General features: G+C 39.2%; 1 protein-coding gene across 1 annotated transcript in view; it reads right to left on the bottom strand.

The window, feature by feature from the left end:
* The window catches only part of HK1 (hexokinase 1), a 126,649-nt gene that overhangs the window by 102,402 nt on the left and 2,628 nt on the right, over positions 1-21,619 (bottom strand). The gene's annotated exons all lie outside the window — the stretch shown is intronic.

The raw sequence follows: 21,619 nt of genomic DNA, 5'->3' as shown, positions 1-21,619 counted from the left end.
GCCAGGTCACGATCTCGCGGTCCGGGAGTTCGAGCCCCGCGTCGGGCTCTGGGCTGATGGCTCGGAGCCTGGAGCCTGTTTCCGGTTCTGTGTCTCCCTCTCTCTGCCCCTCCCCCGTTCATGCTCTGTCTCTCTCTGTCCCCCAAAAAAATAAATAAAACGTTGAAAAAAAATTTTTTTTTAAATAAAAAAAATAAAATCTGCAGAGAGGTGAAATACTCAGATTGGTGGGGAAAACAGAGAAGACAAATGTCTGACTGGTGCCAGACAGAGCTGGGGCAGACCTGAGCCAAAAATCCTCGTGAATGTCACCTCCTTCCTTCCTCTTCCCTTCAGGAGGCACTTTTTTGGGAACAAAATCCCCTGTTCTTTCATTCTTTTCCATAATCCTGGGGATGACCCACCACTCTTCCCCCATCCAGCTGCCTTACCTCTTTTCTACCTTTTTTTAAAGATTTCTTTAACTTTTTTTTTTAATGTTTTTTATTTTTTTGAGAGACAGACAGAACATGAGCAGGGGAGGGGGAGAGAAAGAGGGAGACACAGAATCCATCTGAAGCAGGCTCCGGGTTCTAAGCTGTCAGCCCAGAGCCTGACGCGGGGCTCGAACTCACCAACCATGAGATCATGACCTGAGCTGAAGTCGGACGCTTAAGTGACTGAGCCACCCAGGTGCCCCTCTTTCCTACTTTTCTTCAATCCTACCTTCATAGAGCTTTCTTTATAGTCTCTTGGGGAAAGAGATGTTAATTAAGAAATCACATGAATTATCATTACAAATTGTGACTTGTGTCTGGTTACTATCATGGGGAAGTATAGTGAGCCACAACATCTAATCCTGGGGACTCATGGGAGGCTTCCCAGAGGAAGTGTCTTTGGATCTGGGACACACTGGTCTGGGTCAGGGTTTTCTTTCAAGCCAGTGGGGCAGGGACAAGTGATCCTTAATGAAAGAGGAGGAGAATGTGGTGGAGGAGGAAGATGTGCCCTGAAATTTATTAACTCAGCCCTTGCAGATTTGGGACTTACTGAGAGTAGGCTGGCTGAGGTCTCTACCCTCCAGGGCAGTGGTTCTCCAAGTGTGGTCCCTGCACAAGTGGCAACAGCTAACAATGTATATCCTGAGGCCCTGCCACAGACCTATCAAATTGAAAACTTTGGGGAAGAAGCCAACAATCTGTGTTTAATAAGCCCTCTTGACCATTCCACAACCTGCTCAAGTTGAGAGCCACGTTCTCGATGTCTACAGTCAAGTGCATTCATTCACGCAAAGTATAATAAAACTTGCTTCTCTTCCACTCTCTAGGCTCTCCACATGCTCTTCCTGAAAGAGGAATTCATAGATGATATTTTGAGAGAATGCCTGATAGGAGTTTATAGCTGTAGAGAGAAATGTGACCAGTTGTTTGATGGGGTTGCAAGTGGGGATAAAATACAAGGATTTTAGCAATTCAGAGGTTAATTTCCCAGGGGATAAGACTCCAAGGGGTGAAAGCATATTCTATGAGAGCTGGAAAGAAACTAGTACATCATGTTCCCCACCCCCATGCAAAAGAAGATGTCACCCTTTATTATTGTTTTTTATTATGTTTAAATTATGTTTTATTATGTTTATTATGTTTATTATGTTTTTATTATGTTTATTACATTTAGACATAATGAAATTATTTTAATTAAATTAAACATAATTAAATTAATTTTAATTAAATTAAAATTAATACGTTTATTTATTTTGAGAGGGAAAGAGACAGAGTGAGTGGGGAGGGGCAGGGAGAGAGAGAGAATCCCAAGCAGGTTCCCTGCTGCCAGCGCAGCGCCCAGTGTGAGGCTTGAACTCCCAAAACTGTGAGATCGTGACCTGAGCCGAAACCAAGAGTTGGATGTTTAGCCCACTGAGCCACCCAGGCGTCCCAGTACCTCACCCTTTAAAGCAGCCTTTTCCATGGTTGGCTGGTGGTATCTGAGATGAAACCTGCCTCCCCCTGACTTCCTTCTACCGGCCTTAGTTCTCTAGACTCTTACAGAAAATCTTTTCCTCCTTCCCCACAACCTTCCAAGGGTGACAGTCATGCTAATCTGTGATCCTTAGTAAAGAAAGACACAATCACTGACCAACCAAATAGAAGACCCCAAACTTCTAAATGCTTTTATTGAAGCAAAAGTGAACATGATAGAAACTTCAAGTACATATGCCCTTCAGCTGGGCCAGCTAACACGAGAGGGTGGCTGTGCAGACTGGCCCACTTTCTGAAGAATGTTAAATAAAGGTCACAGGATCTAATTCCTAACCCTGGCCCAAGCCTCCGATGCTCCCCAGCTCACTGATACCTCTCCCGTGTGGTTTTTCTTAAGCCCTGCATTCATGACTTGGACCATATATTTAAACTGCCAGTGCTTACGTGTATTAACTACTTCACAGCCAGGATCTACTTAGTTTCTGGAGGAAACAGTCCTCAGAACATGTTTCTTGTGTCATTCTGAGGTTCCTCGTCACATCCAACCAATTGTCCGTTCATTCACACATTCATTTAACCATCCTGCACATTCAATGCCGGTCTCCTTGCAGTTGGGCACTGTCCAATTTCTTCTCCAAATTGAGAAACCGAAGCCTAGACAAGTCCTGCTCCAAAGAATATGCTAACAAAAGAGCCAACTTTGAGAAGACAAACTTTGGCAGAGTATAACAAAGCAACTTAAATTCTCCTTCAAACTTGTACTCTCACTCTCTCCCAACAGCCTGGGAAGAAGGCAGAGAGATGATTAGTACATCTCAGACAGAGCCAGACTGAGGCCCAGGAGAAAATACAATACAGGGGACCTGCCTTTCAGCCTGGTGTTCCCACCACCGGTCAGTACCTCCCAGGCTTGGGAAGGCTCTCAGGGACACCACTATCTGGAGATGACGTCAGCCCTTAAGTGATGAGAGGGAACTTATCATTAACCAAAGCAAAACCTCAGAAGAAACTTACTATGAAATGGGCCTCTGACATTTCTTGAATAAAGACGGTCTTTGGAGAGTCACACCGAGATAAATTCTCACTCCTCTGGGTCTGGAATCACAGCTTCTCTATGCTCTCTATGATGTCGGACAAAAATGTGACCGCAAGCTCTTAAACTTGCTTTCCACCAAAGGCTGGAGAGAGAGAGCTCATCTGCCCACCACCTCGTAACAACTGGAGCCAAATCTCTGTTTCATTTTTACCAAGAAAAAGACTCCATCCTACCACAACAGTCCTTTGAATTCAAGCCTCTTCACAGAGGAAGCAAAAGACTTCCTAATCTCAAGCAAAAAAAATGCCAGCTATGTGCTCCCACAGGGTTCCAGTGCCCTGCAGGCACAGGGCACCAGGGCTATCACAATAACCTCCCAGCTGATCTACAATTCAATTCTCTTTTGTATAAAACTCCAGACACTGTCGCAGTTCAGATCCCAAGCTTCAGTCCCAGGACAGTCCACTCTGTCCTTTCTAACCAGAAGCATCTCCTGATTCAGAAATCTAGACAGACTAGGATCCAGGGCCCAGAGATGACCACATACATAGCTCTAACTCTTTCGGAGGAAAGATGAATTCCCAGTCTGACCCAGTAAGTGCTGCCTTCTGTGTACCAGGCACAGGGGAGAAAGGATGTGGGTGAGCGGTGGGGGATGGGGGCAGAGTAGAAGTAGGAAGCCCTCAAACACACATATACCCAAGAAAAATGAGCCAGGCAGCCATCGTGTCAGTAGTGAGGGTTTTATAGTAAGTGCTTTGGGTGTCAGAGGAAATGGATTTGACCGGGGACATCGGCTAACCTGCCAGTTTCCCAGAGAAATGTCAATCTCCTTCCCTCTGGCCCCTCAGGCCTAATCCCACCATCAGATTTATTTTTGCATCCAGCCCTGTCCTCTGTCCCTCCACAGTTGACTATAAAATATACTGTGCTTTTAAAAAAAGAAAAAAAGAAAAAAAGAAAAAAAAAGAAAAAGAAAAAAATATACTGTACTTTTATCAGCACCAGGGTACCTGGTGAATAGTATTTCATTTAGGCTTATAAGGAGCTGTAAAAAATAAAAAAGAAAAAGAAAAGAAAAGAAAAAAAAGAAAAGAAAAAATGAACATAAATCGTAACAGTTATCCATGATGTATCGTTAAGTCAAAAAAGTTAGATGCAGAGTAATGTGTAGAGTAGAATCCCATTTTTCTTACCACTGCTACAAACAAAAACAAGCATACCCACGTGTATCAACTGGACCATGGGACATGTCTGATTGGGTAGGCGAAAAATGGTGAAGGTTAGAGAGAAGTGTTATAACATCTACTCCTGCCTCTCCCTGCATATAACCTGAGATAATCGCTTCCTGTTCCTTCACTAGGGGCAGGAATGTCTCAGACCCCAGTATAGGGGCCCATGGAGTAAGACCAAGGCATAAGTCCTGCTTGAGTAAAAAGCCAGAAAAGCAAATGAGGTTTGACTAGCCTCAGGTATTATTCACTCACCCTCAAGGGCTGGTAGATGATAACCCAGTGAGATATTCCCTCCCAGCACCACTTCTGCATAACAGACTAAAGGTCAGTCCCTGAAACCCTCACCAAGGGAAATACTTGGGGCTAACAGGAACGTTGAACAGTGGATTTGGGGGCCCAGGATTCTACATTCTAGAGCTCTGCCTCTCCCTTCTCCATGAATTCACTGGGACTGACTCAGAGCAGGCTCTAGCCTCAGGGTCTAACCCGACACACTTTCCAAGACAGAGAAGTGGATAAGCCTTAAGTGACGAAGTTCACCAGGCAACTACCTAGATATCTGAGGACCAGAATGACCTGCAAAGAACAATGACAAACTAGGAACAGATACCATTTGAAGCAGAAATAGAACAGGCAGACCAAGAAGGTAAAATAAGTAAGGATGATGGATATACTTAATGAGATAAAGAACAGCATGAAATAAGATATGAAAGTATTTTTTAAAAAGATATGAGGGGCGCCTGGGTGGCGCAGTCGGTTGGGCGTCCGACTTCAGCCAGGTCATGATCTCGCGGTCCGGGAGTTCGAGCCCCGCGTCGGGCTCTGGGCTGATGATGGCTCAGAGCCTGGAGCCTGTTTCCGATTCTGTGTCTCCCTCTCTCTCTGCCCCTCCCCCGTTCGTGCTCTGTCTCTCTCTGTCCCAAAAATAAATAAAAACGTTGAAAAAAAAATTTAAAAAAAAAGATATGAAATTATTTAAAATATAGAGGCATTATATATGAAAAACATAACATAGAGTTGAAAAACAACATAATGGAAAATTAGGCATATATACACACACACATGTATATACAAGTGTGTGCATATAAATTTGATATGTTACATATACATGTGGGACACCTAAAGCATAAGCCATGAAAGAAAAAAGTAATAAATTAAACTTCTTGAAATTAAAAACTTTTGCTTTTTGGGAAACACTCTTAAGAAAATAAGAGGCAAAACATAATAGATGGACACATCTATTAGAATGGATATAGCTGAAGAATGAATTGCTGAGTTAAAAGATTAGATTGAGAAACTCTCCTAGTAGGAAGCAGGGAAAGAAAAAGAAATAGAAAAGTTAAATAATATGAAGAATAAAAGTAGATGTGCCAAAAAAAAGTAGAAGTGTCAACATTTGGATAATAGGAATTCCAGAAAAAGAGAAAAATAAAATAGAAAATATTTGAAAATAAAACAGATACATTTCCTACAACTAAGTAAAAATGAAGGACCTCAGAATGAAAAGGTTGTAGAGTCTTTTTTTTTTTAAGTTTATTTATTTATGAGAGATAGAGATAGCATGAGTGGGCTCCCTCCTGGCAGAGAAAGGAGGAGACACAAAATCCAAAGAAGTCTCCAGGCTCTGAGCTGTCAGCACAGGGCCCTTCATGGGGCTCAAACTCACGAACCTCGAACTCACGAACAGTGAGATCATGACCTGAGCCTAAGTTACATGTTTAACCGACTGAGCCACCCAGGTGCCCTGGCTATAGAGTCCTAAACAAAAGATGTAAGGGAAAATCCATCCCACATTACAGAATACCATAGACAAAACAAAGAAAAAAATTCTAAAAACTTCTAGAGAGACACCAAATCATAAGAATTAGATTGACATTAGGCTTCTCAACAGCAACAATGAGATAAGAAAACAATAATTTAATGAATTGAAGGAAAGGATTCTTGAATCTAGAATTTTATATCCAGCCAAATTATCACTCAAATATGAGGGCATCATAAAAAATATATTGAGGCATATAAATCCTCAACTTGCCACATAAAGTCTCTCCTTGAAAATACTTTTTTTTAAGTTTATTTATTTATTTTGAGAGAGAAAGAGAGCATGAGTGGGAAGGTGCAGAGAGAGAAGAAGAAAGAGATAGAGGGAGAGAGAAAGAATCCCAAGCAGGCTCCACACTATTGGTACAGGGTCCAGTGTGGGGCTTGAACCATGAGATCATGACCCAAGCTGAAATCAAGAGTTGGACACTTAACCTACTGAGGCAGCAGCAGATCACTATAATAACTGGGAAAAAAAAAATGGATAAGCTAAAAAAAAAATCACATTTCTTTTTAGAGACACTGGAAAGCTAGAGATACAAAGAAATCTGATGAAATTAAATTCTAGGGCAGAAAGAACTCTTCTAAGGCGAATGGAGATTAGTGACTGCTTTCCTCTCTGAGGGCATTTGCTGAGTCTAGGCAGGGACTGATAGGAATTGGACTTGTCAGAGCAAAGACAAACCTGCTGAGAGAAAGAATGAGAAAAAAAAAAAGCCAGCTTTTAATGGCCATGTGGGTTGGCTTGACAAAGTAGAACTTTACAAAGCCTCAAGTGTACAGCTGGTTTTCCCCACTGGCTTGTGTTCCACCACAGCAATTTTACTATGTTCTGGGCAATAGAGGAGTCTAAGGGTTAGAATGGAAATTCAGGGAGAGATTTCCTGAAATATTATGTTTGAGAAAGAGAAGTGTACTTGAAAAGAGGGCCTGCAATAAAGACAAGATTAACATTAATCTTAAAGATATTTGAAATTAAAAGTAAGCTGATCCAGCTCAATATCAAACTGGATTGAAGTAATGAGTCCATCATTTCAGCTGTCTCAAAGAAAGAGTTGTTCTCGCTCTGGGGAAAAAATAACATCTACTTCAGATTCTGTGGCTATTAATATATGAGAGAGAGAGAGAGAGAGCAAGAGCGAGAGAGAGAGAGAGATGGGGTGGGGGGGAATAATGTGAAGAATTAGAAAAATGTGACCTATAAGCAAGAGGAAAAAATAAGCAATAGAAACAGTCGTATGGGTGATCCAGAACTGGAGTTAGAATTAGCAGACAAAGACTTTTAAAAACTATTATAAATATGTTAAAGAAAAGATGTACAAAATGGATGAAAAGATAAAGAATGCCAACAGAGGAATTGAATCTATTGAATTGCTAAAAAAAAAAAAATGGATATTCTACAATTGAAAAAATACAATATTTTAAGTTAAGAATTCATTAATCCATCTTTACACTTTCCCTATGCCTCACTCCAGGTTGCTAGTGTCTCCCAGAAAGGAGTTTGTGCACATATCTGGGGCCCTAGGTTTTATAACTGCCACCCACAGGATATGCCTTGCTTATGTGGCTCTGGTGGTCAGTGGGACTTACATTCCAGGGTCTCAGAACTGTAACAAACAAACAAATATTTTTAACTGCCTATCCCCCCCGGACACAGTGCAGAGGCAGTAGACTGAAAAACCATTTTTCCTCACAAGGCCTACTTGCAGATCTTAAAACTGCAGTCTGAGGTTCAAGCTTTTAACGTAACACATATCTAGGGGCCAGTGGCAATCCACTTCAAAAAAAGAGGAGGCTGGCAGGTACCATCTTTATACTTTCTCTCTACCCTGCCCCAGGTCTCTTGTGTCTCCAGAAAAGGAGTGTATAAGTCTGACACCCTGGCTTTTGTGGCTGTGGCCCAGGAGATACAACTCTTGACAGCCTGGCTCTGGTGGCCAGTATGGCTTGTGTTCATGGGTTTGACAGGACTGTAGCAAATACAGAAACAGTTCTCAATTGGCTGTCTTCCCAGGGATCAGTGCAGAGGAAACAAAGAGCATGTCCGTCTCCCAGTGTTTCCCCGAAAGAGGTATAGTTGCATACTTTCAAAGCTGTTGCCTGAGAGTCTAGCTTCCAGTCGGCCTACATCTAGGTGCTTTCTTCTTTCTTCTGGGACATCTTTCTTCTGGGACACTGACATGCTTTGGCACACGCTCAACTACTGGGAACCACCAAGAACAAAGAAGGCTGCTTGGACAATTACAAAGGCTTGAGAGAGAACCAAGAGCTAGGGCAGGGTTAAATGATGAAGTTCAGGGGCACCTGGGTGGCTCAGTCAGTTAAGCATCCGACTTCGGCTCAGGTCATGATCTCGTGGTTTATGAGTTCGAGCGCCGCCTCGGGCTCTGTGCTGACAGCTCAGAGCCTGGAGCCTGCTTCAGATTCTGTGTCTCCCTCTCCCTCGGCCCCTCCCCTGCTCACGCTCTGACTCTCTCTGTCTTTCAATAATAAATAAACATTTAAAAAAATGATAAAGTTCATCTCCTACTCTTTCAAGACTGGGAGAGGTGGCTGTTTTATCTAATGCATAGAAACCAACTTAGTCAAGGAAAATGAAGAAACAGAAGAATATGTTCCAAATTAAATAATAAGATAAAACTCTAGTAAAGGACCTTAATGAAACAGAGATAAGGGATTTACCTGATAAATAATTCAAAATAACATTCACAAAGATGCTCACAAAGGTCAGGAGAATGATGTATAAACAAAATGAGAATTTCAACTAGGTTTAAAACATAAGAAAAAAAACCAAACAGACAGAAATCATACAGCTGAAGAATACAACTAAACTGAAAAATTCAGTAAAATGGCTCAACATCAGACTAGATGAAGCAGAAGAAAGCATCAGCAAACTGAAAGACAGGGCAATGGAATGCATCCAATCAGAGGAGCAAAAAGAAAAAAGAAAATGAAAAAGAATGACTTTACAGCCATATAGAGAACATTCCATCTGAAAGCAACAGAAAACATATTTTTGAGTGCACATGGAACATTCTCCAGGATAGATCATATATTAGACCACAAAACAAGTCTCAATAAATTTAAGAAGAGTGAAATCATACCAAGCATCTTTTCTGACCACAATGGTATAAAACTAGAAATAAATTACAAGAAGAAAACTGGAAAATCCACAAATGTGCGGAGAATAAACAAAATGCTACTGAACAACCAATATGTGAAAGAAGAAATCAAAAGAGAAGTCAAAAAATATCTTGAGACAAAGGAAGATGGAAATACAACCTACCAAAACTAAGGGGATGTAGCCAAAAGCAGTTCTAAGTTCATAGTGATAAGCACTGAATTAAGAAAGAAGAGAGATCTCAAACAACCTAACTTTACACCTAAAGGAAGTAGAAAAAGAGCCCACAGTTAGTAGAAGGAAGGAATAACAAAGATCAGAGTGCAAACAAATGAAATAGAGACTAAAAAGACAATAGAAAAGATCAATGAAACTAAGAGCTGTGTTTTTTTCTTTTGAAAAGATAAACTAAAAATTTTGGCTAGATTCTTCAAGAAAAAAGTAGAAAGGAATCAAATAAAATCAAATCATAAATGAAAGAGATGCTACAACAGATACCACAGAAATACAAAGTAAAATTCTACTATGAACAATTATATGCCAACAAATTGGACAGCCTAGAAGATATAAATTCCTAGAAACACAAAACTGTCAAGACTAAACCATGAAAAAATATAAAATCTGAACAGACCAATAAATAAGCCCACACATTTATGGTCAATTAATTTTCAACAAAGCAGTCAAGGCTATACAATGGGAAAAGGATAGTATCTTCAACAAATGGTGTTGGGAAAACAGCCATGTGCAAAAGAATGAAATTGGATTCTTACACCATACAAAAAAATGAACTCAAAATGTATTAAAGACTTAAAACATAATACCCGAAACCATAAGACTCCTAGAAGAAAATAAGCACTAAGCTCTTTGACATTATTGGTCTTGGCAAAGATTTTTTTTTATTTGACACTAAAAGCAAAGACAACAAAAGCAAAAATAAACAAGTGAGACTATATCAAACTAAAATTCTTCTGTACAGCAAAGGGAACCATCACGAAAATGAAGTCAACTTATAAAGAATGAAAGAAAATATTTTTAAATCATGTATCTGACAAGAGGTTAACATCCAAAATATATAATTAAAAATGGGCAGGGGCACCTGCCAGTCGGTTAAATGTCAGATTCTTGATTTCAGCTTAGGTCATGATCTCACAGTTCATGAGATTGAGCCCCATGTCAGGCTCCGTGCTGTCAGGTTGGGATATTCTGTCTCCCTCTCTCTCTGCTCCTCCCCTGCTCACACACACACACACACACACACACACACACACACACACTGGCACTCTCTCTGTGTCTCAAAAAATAAACATTTTTAAGTGTTTTTAAAAAATTGGGCAGAGTATTTGAATAGATATTTTTCCAGAGAAGACATACAAATGGCCAACAGGTACATGGAAAGGTGCTCAACATCACTAATCATTAGGGAAATGCAAATCAAATCCACAGTGAGATATCACCTCCTATCTGTTAAGCTGGTTATTATCGAAAAGACAAGATATAACAAGTGTTGGAGAGGATACAGAGAAAAGGGAACCCTGTGCACTGTTGATGGGAATATAAATTGATTCGGCTACTTGGAAAACAGTATAGAGGTTCCTCAAAAAATTAAAACTGAAACTATCATATGACCCAGCATTTCCACTGCTGGATATTAATCCAAAAGAATTAGAATTACTGGGGTACCTGGGTGGCTCAGTCGGTTAAGCATCTGACTCTTGGTTTGGGCTCAGGTCATGATGTCACAGTTCACCAGTTAAATCCCCACATCGGGCTCTGTGCTTTCAGACTGAAGCCTGTTTGGGATTATCTCTCTCCCTGTCTCTCTGCCTCTCCCCTGCTCTTTCTCAAAATAAATAAACTTAAAAAAAAATTTTTAAGAAGGAGTGGAATTACTCTCTCAAAGAGATATCCGTATCTCCATGTTCATTGCAGCATCATTTACAACATGTCAGCATCATTTACAACCTGTGTCCATCAGTGAAGGAATGGATAAAGAAAATGTGGTATCCGTAAACAATGGAATATTATTCAGCCATAAAAACAGGAAATTCTGCCATTTGCAAAAACACGGAAGGACATGGAGTATTATGTTAAACTACATAAGTCAGACAGAGAAAGACAAATGCCATATGATCGCAATCATATGTGGAATATAAAAAAAACCTGAATTCATAGATACAAAGAACAGATAAGATGTTGCTAAAGATGGAGGGGGAAGAGGGTGGGCGCCATGGGTAAAGGTTGCCAAAAGGTACAAACTTCCAGTTACAAGATAAGTCCTGGGGATATAATGCACAATATGGTGACTATGGTTAACAAATACTGTATTGTATATTTGAAAGCTGCCAAGACAGTATATTTTAAAAGTTCTCATAAGAAACTTTTGAAGAAAAGAAACTATGAAGAAAAAAGTTCTTCATAAGAAAAAATTGTTAACTGTGTGCGGTGATGGATTTTAACTAAATGTATTGTGGCAGTCACTTTGCAACATGTACCTATATCAGATTGTTATATGTTATTTTTTAATGTTTATTTATTTATTTTTGAGAGAGAGTGGGGGAGGAGCAGAGAGAGAGAGAGAGAGAGAGAGAGAGAGAGAGAGAGAAAATACCAAGCAGGCTCCATGCTCAGCACAGAACCCAACATGGGGCTCAATCCCATTAACCATGAGATGAAATCTAGAGTCAGATGCTAAACTGACTGAGCCACCCAAGCACCCTCAGATCATTACACCTAAAACAATGTTATATGTCAATTATATCTCATTAAAACTTTTTTAAATACCAGTGTGTTTTATTTTCTTATACTCTATAAGACATTCTCTCACCATTACCCAATAAAACTGGATATCAATGTAAAAATAGCAAAAAACATTTTCTCTTAATCCCATGCTGATGATAATAATTTATTGTGTGCACTCTCCCTAGTCATTTCCTCTGCTAAGCATTTCTCATGCAGTATTTTGTTAAAAATATCTTCAAAATAGGGGCGCCTGGGTGGCACAGTCGGTTAAGCGTCCGACTTCAGCCAGGTCACGAGCTCGCGGTCCGTGAGTTCGAGCCCCGCGTCAGGCTCTGGGCTGATGGCTCAGAGCCTGGAGCCTGTTTCCGATTCTGTCTCTCCTTCTCTCTCTGCCCCTCCCCCGTTCATTCTCTGTCTCTCTCTGTCCCCCAAAAAATAAATAAACGTTGAAAAAAAATTTAAAAAAAATACATCTTCAAAATAAAAAAGAATTCATTGGCTGAGCTTATGGCAGATTGAATACAAGAGAAGAAAGCTCAGTGAACTTAAAGGCTGGTGAGTGGAAACTCTGCAAAGTGAAGCATGCAGGGAAAAATTGATGAAAACAAAACAGAATATGAAAGACGTGTGAGATGTGAAAAAATAATCTCACACATGTACATCAGAATCCTAGGAGGAGAGAGGAGAAATAATGGGTCTCAAGCCAACAATTTTCAAAATCCAACAAAGACAGCAACTCACAGGTTAAAGAAGCTCTCAGCAAATCTCAAGCAGAACAAATAAAAAGAAAGCCACCCCTATGCATATGCACATTATAATTAAACTGCTAAAAACTAAAGATAAAAGGAAACCCTTAAAAACAGCCACAATAAAAAGACACACTACTTGCAGGAGAAAAACAATAAGAATGATGATGGACTTCTCAACAAAAACTATGGAAGCCGGAAGAATATGAAATAACATCCTTAAAATATTGGAAGAAAAGAACCCTGCCAGACTAGAATTCTATACCCTGCCAAAATGAGGCAAAAAAAAAAAAAAAAAAAAGATATTTTCAGACAAATAAATGCTGAGAGAATTTACCATCAGTAGTACTGTATTACAAGAAATGCTAACTGAAGTTTTCCAGATTGAAGGAAAATGATCTTAAATGGAATCACAGAACTGCAAAATGAAAGAAAAAGTAGCCAAGTGGATTAATATAACACAGTTCTTAATATAAAAAGACTATCAACTATTCAAAACAACAGTAACTGTGTATTATAGGAATTGTAACATATATGTATACTGTATGTCAAAAACAGCATAAAGGGCAGGAGGAAGGTAAAGAGATTACAATAAGGTTCTTACATTGTTCATGAAATGGTAAAACACTAGGTCAAGGTAGGCTGAGATACATTAAAAATCCATACTGTAATCCCTAAAGTACCACCTTGAACAAGGTAACTTTTCCAGGGTGAAGATAATCTTGTCTATTTAAGTTGTACCAGGAAATGCATTTGTTGAAACTTACCAGGGGCACCTGGGTGAGTCAGTCGGTTACTCATCTGGCTCAGGTCATGATCTCACTGTTCATGGGTTCGAGCCCTGCATCTGGCTCTGTGCTGACAGCTGGGATCCTGGAGCCTCCTTCAGATTCTGTGTCTCCCTCTCTCTCTGTCCCTATCCCCCTCACATTCTGTCTCTCTTTCCAAAAATAATTAAATGAACATTAAAGGGCACCTGGTTGGTTCAGTTGGTTAAGCGACCAACTTCAGCTCAGGTCATGATCTCACAGTTCATGAGTTCAAGCCTCGCATCAGGCTCTGTGCTGACAGCTCAGGCCTGGAGTCTGCTTCGGATTCTGTGTCTCCCTCTCTCTCTGCCCCTCCCCCACTTTCTCTCTCTCTCCCTCTCTCTCTCTCTCTCTCTCAAAAATAAATAAACATTAAAAAAATTAGAAGCCAACAGATGAAATAGGATGGAATAATAAAACTACTTTGATTAATCCAAAGGAAGTCAGGAAAACATAAATAAACATATAACGGATAAGACAAATAAAAAACAAAGCATTAAGGTGGTAGGATTAAAGCCATCCATAACTATAATTACACTAAATGTAACTAGAATAAATTGCTTCATTTAGAGAACAGAAATTATCATACAACATAAAAACAAGACAAAATAAGATCCAACTAAACGTTGTTTGCAAGAGATGCTCTTTAAATACAAGGGTACAGACTGTTGAAAATAAAAGGACAGAAAATAATACAACATGCAAACATTAACCATAAAACAGCTGATGCAAATATCTTAGTGTCAAACAAGGTAGACATAAATAAATAACAACAAAAAAGTCTCTGGCGAAATTGATCAACAAAAGGAGAGAAGGCTTAGAACAATGTAATGAATGAATGTGGGCACATAACTATAGATACACACTTCATGTCACAAGGATAGACATATAGATCAATAGAATAGAATTGAGAGTCCAGAAATAGACCCACGTATTTATGATCAATTGATTACTGACAAGAGTGCCAGGACCTATGGCACTCTCAATGGAGAGAGAATAGTCCCTTCAACAAATGGTGCTGGGATTTGACAATGGATAGCCAAATGCAAAAGAATGAGGTTGGACCTCTACTTCACACCATATACAAAAATTACATCAAAATGGGTAAAAGACCTAAATGTAAAAACTAAAACTATAAAACTCAGAGAACAAAACATAGGGGTAAATCTTGACCTTGTGTTAGACAAAAGTTTTCTAAATATAATGCCAACAGCACAAACAAAAGAAAAAATAAATTGGACTTTATGAAAAGTATAACTTGTATGCTTCAAAGGATACTATCAAGAAAGTGAAAAGACAAGCCACCAAAATGGGAGAAATTGTTTGTAAATCATACATCCAAAAAGGGTCTAATATCTAGAATATATAAAGAACACATAAAGCTCAACAATAAAAAGAGAAATAGCCAATTTTTAATATGGGCTAAGGACTTTAGTAGATATGTCGCCAAAGAAGATATACAAATGAGCAATAAGCATATAAAAAGATGCTCAATATCAGGGGCACCTGGGTGGCTCAGTCGGTTGAGCGGCCGACTTCGGCTCAGGTCATGATCTTGCAGTCTGTGAGTTTGAGCCCCATGTCCAGCTCTGTGCTGACAGCTCAGAGCCTGGAGCTTGCTTCAGATTCTGTGTCTCCCTCTCTCTGCCCCCAACCCAGTCGCATTCTGTCTCTGTCTCTCTCAAAACTAAATAACATTTTAAAAAACTTTTTTTAAAGATAGTCAATATCAATAGTCACTAGGAAATGCAAATCGATACCATACTGAGATACTACTTCATAACAACTAGGATAGCTACAATCAAAAAGACTGTCAGGGCACCTGGGTGGCTCAGTCGGTTGAGCGGCTGACTTTGGCTCAGGTCATGATCTTGCAGTCTGTGAGTTTGAGCCCTGTGTCCGGCTCTGTGCTGACAGCTCGGAGCCTGGAGCCTGCTTCAGATTCTGTGTCTCCCTCTCTCTCTCTGCCCCCAACCCAGTCGCATTCTGTCTCTCTCAAAAATAAATAACATTAAAAAAAACTTTTTTTAAAGATAGTCAATATCAATAGTCACTAGGGAAATGCAAATCAATACCATACTGAGATACTACTTCATAACAACTAGGATAGCTATAATCAAAAAGACTGTCAGGGCACCTGAGTGGCTCAGTCGGTTGAGCAACCAGCTCTTGATTTATGCCTAGGTCATGATTTCACAGTTATGAGATCGAGCCCCGTGTCAGGCTCTGAGCTGGGCGTGGAGCCTACTTGGGTCTCTCTCTCTCTCTCTCTCTCTCTCTGTCTCCCTTCCCCACTTGCACTTGTGTGCGTGCATGCATGCACTCTCTCCAAATAAATAAACATTAAAAAAAAAAAAGACTGCCAATAACAAATGTTGATGAGGATGTGGTGGTGTGATTCTCTACTACACACACACACACACACACACACACACACACACACGCACACTGCTGTGGTGGGAATGTAAATGATGCAGCCACTTTGGGAAACAATTTGGCAGTTCCCCCAAAAGTTAAAACATAGAATTACCATATGGGCCAGCAATTTCATTCCTAGATACGCATCCAAGAGAATTAAAATCATATGTTTACATAAAAACTAGTTCACAAAAGGTTCACAGCAGTACCATTCATAATAACCAAATGTAAAAACAAGCAAATACCCATGAACTTATGAAGGGATAAACAAAATGCAGTATATCCCTACAATGGAATATTATTTGGCATTTACCAGAAGTAAGCTTTGACACATGCTACAACATGAATGAACCTTGAAAACATTAAGTGAGTGATGCCAGACATAAAAGGGCACATATGGCATGAGTGTATCATATGGAATGTTCAGAATAGGCAATCCATAGAGACAGCTGATCAGGGTTTGCCTGGGGTAGGGCTCAGGAGGAATGGAGAGTGACTACTAATGGGTATAAAGGTTCCTTAGGGGCAATGAAAACATTCTGGCATTAGATGGTAGTAACAGGTGCATAACTTGCTAATATTTTTCAAAAACACTGAATTTTATACTTTAAAAGGGTAAATTTTATGTTATATCTAAATCTAAAAAAATATTAGGTCGTTGTATTTGAAAAATTAGACAAAATATATAAATTCTTGGAAAAAATATAACCTGCCAATCTGATTCAAGAAACAATGGAAAGCCTGGATAGTATGATTATTCAAAAAAAAAAAAAATTGAAGCGGTAGGTAAAATCTTATCCCAAAGAAAATACAAGGCTCAAATGGCTTTTGAAGCCACGAAACTGTCAATGCATTCTTCCAGAGAATAAAAATTCATATCATGAGACACGTATACCCATACAAAAACTAGACAATGACTACATGAAGAAGAAAAATTATAAGCTTATCATTCATAAATATAGATGCAGAAATTCTACATAAAATACTAGCATATCAAATCCAACAGTTATAAAAATGATAACAAACCATGACCAAGATGGGTTTATCCAGCATTGCAGTGATGCTTTAATATTATTAAATAGAAGTTACTCACTTTCATAAGTAAATGAGAAAAAAATGTACACTATTTCAACAGTGTAGTAAAAGAATTTGACAAAATTCAATACCTGTTCGTGGGAAAACAAAATGTCTTAGTAGACTATGACTAAAGGAGAACTTATTTAAGCTGATAAAAGGCACTCCCAAAAACACATAAAAATCATTCTAGGTCGATGGAGCAGGTGCTCAGCCTTCAAGATCCGCAGGGGGAGGTGGCCGCTGAGCACGGGAGGAAGCCCCGCTTTTCATGGGTGCTCTGTTTCAGGCTTGGTCCAGCAGTGGGCAGGGCCCGTGGAAAGCAGCGAGAACTTGCCATCAGGAAAACATGAAGAAATCCCAGGAAATTAACAAGGGAAAAAGAAAAGAGTATAACTTAACTACCTTTCAGAGAAAGCAGAGGGACTCTGAGATCACACAGCAAAAGCAGAAGGCAGCTAATGAGAAGTCTGTGCAGATGAAGAGGAAAATGCTGAGTGACTGTCTGGAAAACCTGGTGCTACCACCTAGTAGGTATATTATAAGCTCTGTGATCAAGACTTTGTAGAGTAAACAGTCATTACATGTCCGGTAACAGATCCTTATAAAACTATTTTAAACGTTACCTCTCAGCTTGTCTTCGTGTGATGTGTTAGAGCCATTCTCCAAAAGTAAAACACTAACAGTGCATATGAAAAAAAATTATTCTAAATGAAGAAATGTGTAGCTATATACTTTAAAATCAGGAATAAGACAGAGATACTCACTACTGCCATTTCACTTCAACATCGTACTGTGTGATTTAGGGAACATAGACAAAAAACAAAATTAAAAGCATAGGAATAGAAAAAAAAAGAAATAAAACCGACAATATTGGTGGATTGTGTAATTGTCTAGACATAAAATCCAGAGTCATGTAAATAACTAGAAATAAGAGGAGATTCCTAAATTTGATAAATTCACTGTGGTTGTGTAAGAGACTGTCCTTGTTCTCAATAGATACATGATGAATTATTTAAAGGTAAAGGGTCGTGGTCTCTGCAATTCACTTTTAAATGATTCTGCAAACCTAGAATCATTTTAATGGTAAAAGGTAAGTAACCTCAATTATATTACATTATATATATATGCCCAGAGAGGGAGATAAAACAAATCTGGCAAATATTATCAATGAGTGAATTTAGGTGAAGGATAAATGGGAGTTCATTGCAACAGTTTTGCCAGTTTTCTGTAGATTTCAGATTTTTTTCAAACTGACAAGGTTAATGACAGTCATAGAAAAGTCTAGTAAGGTGATTGGATATAAGATTAATAATAAAAGTCAATTGCGTTTCATTGCATCAGCAACCAAAGAATTGGGAACTAAATTTTTTTAAAGGACTAAATTTATAATCACAAAACTGTATCACAAAACTATAAACTACTTAAGAATAAATCTAAGAGCAAAAGAATGCAAGACCGATGTAGGAAATCACAAAGTTTGTTTGAAAACATTAGGAAAGACCTAAATCAATGGAGAAACAATCCATGTTAATGGCGAGGAAGAATTAATATCCTAAAGAGAATATTCTCCCCAAATTGATCTACAAATGCAGTACAACGTAAATACCAAAAGGGTTTTCTTAGTTTGCTTTTTGTAGAATTTAAAAGCTGCCATGTCATGTCAGTGGAGAAAGCAGAGGCTAGTCAAGAAACAGAGCTTATAGGGGTGCCCGGGTGGCTCAGTTGGTTAAGCGTCTGACTCCTGATTTCAGCTCAGGTCATGATCTCATGGTTGTGAGATTGAGCCCCATGTTGGGCTCTGTGCTGGGCACAGAGCCTGCTTGGGATTCTCTCTCTCCCTCTCTGTCTCCCCCTCCCCCCCCCGCCACTTTCTCTCTCAAAATAAATAAATAAACTTAAAAAAAATAAACAGAGCCTATAAAATTAGTTACCTAAATGAGGGGAAAATAAAATTGGTTTGAGGGGCACCTGGGTGGCTCAGTCGGTTAAGCATCTGACTCTTGGTTTCGGCTCAGATCTTGATCTCACAGTTCGTGGGCTTAAGCCCCACATCAGGCTCTGCACTGACAGCAAAGAACCTGCATGGGATTCTCTCTCTCCCTCTCTCTCTGCCCCTTCCCCACTCACGCTCTTCCTCTTTCTCTCTCTCTCTCAAAATAAATAAATAAACTTTTAAAAAATTGCTAGTGTCATTCTAAGAAAAATTTTTTTTAATTTAAAAGTAAAAAAATTAAAAATAAAATTGGTTTGTAATTCATCCATACATAAAAATCATTTCCACCTATATTAAGAATAAATGTCAAAAGCAAAACCTTATAATTTTATTTTTTTAAGTAATATCTGCACCCAACATAGGGATCAAACCCACGAGCCTGAGATCAAGAGTCACAAGTTCCACTGACTGAGCCAACCAGTGCCCCTCAAGAGCAAAATTTTTAAATGTTTTAGAAGACAATACTGTTGAAAATCTTTCTGACCTTGAGGATAAAGAAAGATTGGTTCAGAAGCAAAAAATGCTACTTTTTTAAAAAGATTAAAAAATTTGACAATATTAAATTTAGCACTATGTTCATCAAAACCTTAAAATGCAAGGATGAGAAGATATTTGTAATGCCTAAAACTGACAAAGCACTAGACCCATGATATATAAAGAATTCTTACAAATCAATAAAAAAGGAACCAACAGCTCAATTTAAAAATAGGCAAAAATAAATAAATAAATAAATAAATAAATAAATAAATAAATAATTAAAGCATTTCATGGAAGAAGGAAAACATTTGGTCCATACAGTGGATTGTTAAATATCAGGGAAATACAAGTTAAAACCACAATTATATACCACTATACACCTATTAGAATGTTAAACAGACCAACCAATCCAAGTGTTGGCAAAGATGTGGAAAAACTCAAACTCTCATAAACTGCTGATGGGAGTATAAAAGGGTTCCACTACTTTGGAAAATAGTTTGGCCTTTGCCTAAAAACTTAATCAAATGACCTAGCTATTCTAGTCCTAGGTATTTGCCCAAAAGAAATGGAAGCATGTCCATACAAAGACTTGTATACAATGTTCATAGCTGCCTTATTCGTAATAGCCAAACACTGGAGACAATCCAAATATCCATGACTAGATGAATGGATAAACAAACTGTGGTGTATCCACAGAATAGAATACTCAGCAAAAGAAGGAATGAATTCTGGCTACTGGCAACAACCTGAATGAGTTTCAAACTAAGTACACTGGGTGAAGAAAGCTGGACTTTAAAAGTATACCACCTGTATGCTTCCACTTATATAAAATTCTGAAAAATGAAAACTAAACTATATAACCTAGAAACAGAAAGTAAATCAGTAGTTAACTGAGTAAGGGGAAAGAGGTGCAGGGCAGAAAAGAGGTGTTACAAAGGGTCACAAAGAAACTTTTGGTGGTGATGGATATGCTTATTATCTTGATTGTGGCAATGATGTCATCAAAACATCAAATTATACACTTGAGATATGAGCGGTTTGCTGGGTGTCGAGGGAAAAAGCTTGCCATAGCTTGACTCTAAGAGAACAGAATAATGTCTTTTAGAGAGAAAATGCTTCTTTTTATTCAAATACCTCAATGGGCCTTTTTGGCTGGGAAAGTTGAAATACCTTGGGCTGGCATGGGGGTGGGTTGAGACTATAGAAGAGTCCTTAGCTCTATAAAAGAGAAATTTTTCACTTTAGGGAAAGAGTCCAGAACTCAGAGAAGAGAAGGATATGAGAAAGAAGCCTCCAGAGAAGTTGGAAAGAGTCCCTAATACCTACTGCTAGCAGAGACTATGGAGAACGATGGCCAATGAGAAATTCCCTGGGGTGGAGACAGTCATAGAACTTTGATACCTAATATTCACATGTAAATGGTTTCCTATTCTATGAAGTATTTCCCCTTCACCATCCCCAAACCTTTAGCTCAGTCTGTTCCAGACACTGGCCTTGAGTTCATGGTGTTAGGGGAATCCAAGAGGAAGGGACAGTTCTGCACATCGGAAGCAGAGAGAGAGAGGCAGCAGGAATTGTGACATCAGCTAAGATGAGTGGGAGCACACTGGAGGCAGCAATAAGAGGAGTAACTGGAAGCTAGAAGCATTCCACTCAAGAATGTTGAACTATTGAGGCACCTGTGTGGCTCGGTCGGTTGAGAGTCCGACTTTGGCTCGGGTCATGATCTCGCAGTCTGTGAGTTCGAGCCCCACATCTGGCTCTGTGCTGACAGCTCGGAGCCTGGAGCCTGCTTCAGATACTATGTCTCCCTCTCTCTCTGCTCCTCCCCTACTCATGCTCTGTCTCTCTCTCATGCTCTCCCAAAAATAAATAAACATTAAGAGAGAAAGAGAAAAAAAAACTTAAAAAAAAAAGAACGTTGAAATATTAGGGCAGGGGACAGGACTTTCTGCAGCATGTGGGATAAGGGAAATGAACCATTTTCTTTGAGTATTAAAGGAAAGAATGACCCTAGACTAGCTGACTTTGTGAAAGACCACTCTAGACCATGCTAGCCATCGCAGAAGCGACTCAGTAGGAACGGGGTCACAGACAATGACGTGAATGGCACCCCCTGGAATTATGCCTTGTGCTGTTAGTGCATCCTTTAGGTGCACTAGCTCTTTAGGTCAATAGCTCAAACCATTCTGAGT

This window comes from Felis catus, chromosome D2 (genome assembly GCF_018350175.1).
Source record: "Felis catus isolate Fca126 chromosome D2, F.catus_Fca126_mat1.0, whole genome shotgun sequence".
NCBI classification, from domain to species: domain Eukaryota; kingdom Metazoa; phylum Chordata; class Mammalia; order Carnivora; family Felidae; genus Felis; species Felis catus.
Note: the sequence above shows the minus strand (reverse complement) of the source record. Positions and strands in the feature narration are given on the sequence as shown.